Source organism: Rhinoraja longicauda, unplaced genomic scaffold, assembly GCF_053455715.1.
Source record: "Rhinoraja longicauda isolate Sanriku21f unplaced genomic scaffold, sRhiLon1.1 Scf001284, whole genome shotgun sequence".
Lineage (NCBI taxonomy): Eukaryota > Metazoa > Chordata > Chondrichthyes > Rajiformes > Arhynchobatidae > Rhinoraja > Rhinoraja longicauda.
Genome location: NW_027602499.1, coordinates 32,501 through 34,571, shown reverse-complemented (window position 1 = coordinate 34,571; position 2,071 = coordinate 32,501).

Below are 2,071 nucleotides of genomic sequence, written 5' to 3'. Positions count from 1 at the left end.
TGGTGTCACTATCTCACCCTGCTTCCTGATACCCTTATGGGGTCGGCTCTGTTCTTGCAGAACCCTCGGGTGGTGCAGAGTCTGGGCCTTGTTATCAATATCTTGCCCTGCTTCCCGATACCCTTGCGGGTTCGGCTCTGTTCTTGCAGATCCTCAGGTGGTGCAGAGTCTGGGCGGCATCGTCACCCAGCACACCGACGCCCACTGAAAATTACCCACGCACAGTGCGCGCCTGGAGCGGCAGTAGTTCAAACTACCCCTACCCCTACCCCTACCCCTACCGCTACCCCCTACCCCTACCCCTACCCCTAACCCTAACCCTAACCCTAACCCTAACCCTAACCCTAACCCTAACCTAACCCTAACCCTAACCCTAACCCTAACCCTAACCCTAACCCTAACCCTAACCCTAACCCTAACCCTAACCCTGACCCTAATGCAGGCAGAGTTATTTATAAAGTGGCCCAGACTCTGCACCACCTGAGGGTTTTGTAACAGAACCAACCCCATAAGGGTTTCAGGAAGCAGGGCAAGATATTGATAACAAGGCGCAGACTCTGCACCACCTCAGGGTTCTGCAAGAACAGAGCCGACCCCCATAAGGGCAATCAGGAATCAGGGCAAGATATTGATAAAATGGCCCAGACTCTGCACCACCTGAGGGTTCTGCAAGAACAGAGCCGACCCCATAAGGGCATCAGGAAGCAGGGCAAGATATTGGTAACAAGGCCCACGGGGAAGGCGGCATACTTTGGGGTTATTTTGTAGTGAGTTTTGAAGGCATGTGCTAGTGTTACGCATACCGAGGGCGCGCAAAGTTCGGCGCGCCCGGGCCAAAACGCCTCTGCTGGCCGCGGCCGAGTCGGCCGACGGATTGCCACGGACTTGCTTGACGACCTGTCACTCTCCGTGCATCGGTTGCACGCCCGGTTCGTCCTTTCCATTTGTTTCATGATGTACACGCGGCAGGCGGAATATTTTAAAAGCACTGTTCTGTTCGAAGTGCACAATGGCCGTTGGGCAATGCAACTGGGGGTCGGTCGACCGGGCTGACGACGCCTGCCTGCCGATTTGGTTCACGATGTCCCCGCCGAAGGCGGCATACTTGAAAGTACTGCCGTTCGCGGCGCGCAATTTGCAGGGGGGAGGAATTGTTAGTGGACGTCTGTGTGCTGGGTGACGATGCTTGCCGACTTGGTTCATGCCGTCCACGCCGAAGACGGCGCCGTTTAAAGTACTGCCGCTCGAGGTGCACAATTTGCGGGGGGAATTGTTATTGGGCGTCGGCGTGCTGGGTGACGATGTGGAGATGAGGAACCGCCGAGCCAGATCTATCTTATTTGTTTGCTTGGGCCACTGGACTTTGCATGGGCTTTGCATCATTGTGTGCTACGTTAAATCACGGCCAATTGAGTGAGTATTTTTTATTCAACCACTCTATTTTGCCCGTCTTTGTGACTCCTCTATGACACGCCGATCACCGCTGACGTGTTAATCTGCGTGTTAGGTATCTCGGGGGTCAGTTGGACGGACAGATGTGTAAGGGTTTTGTTCGGAAGGATCGTTGAGTGTAAACGGTGAACGGGGGTTAAAGGCCCTGAGGTTTCAATCCTCTAAAGAATGTAAAAGGTCTGACGCGTTAGCTAGCAGCTAATGAGGTGAACCTAGCAGCTAATGAGGCTCTCTCTCTCTCACGGCCCCGGGGACTCCCTCCCTCCCTCCTCCCTCTTGGAACCCTCCTGCGTGGGGGGGGGGGCACGAAGAAAAAGAGGGTATAAGAAGAATCCAGTGGAAGGAGTAGGGACTGGGGGCGAGGTCAGACAGCCTATCCGGCTAATAAAGCATCATGAGGTTAGGTATAAACTCTGATGACTGCATAAACTCGCCCCTAATGGGGGGGGGGGGGGGGCACTCTCTCCCCCACCCCTCTCTCCCCAGTGCCACTCCCTCCGACCCCCCCCCCACTCTCTTCGTGTCGCTGGGCCCGCCCGGCACGGCCCCGAGGATCACTCCCCGCGCGGCAACGGGACACCGGGTCGCCGGGGCCCGCAGGGTCGTCAGTCGGGCGGGG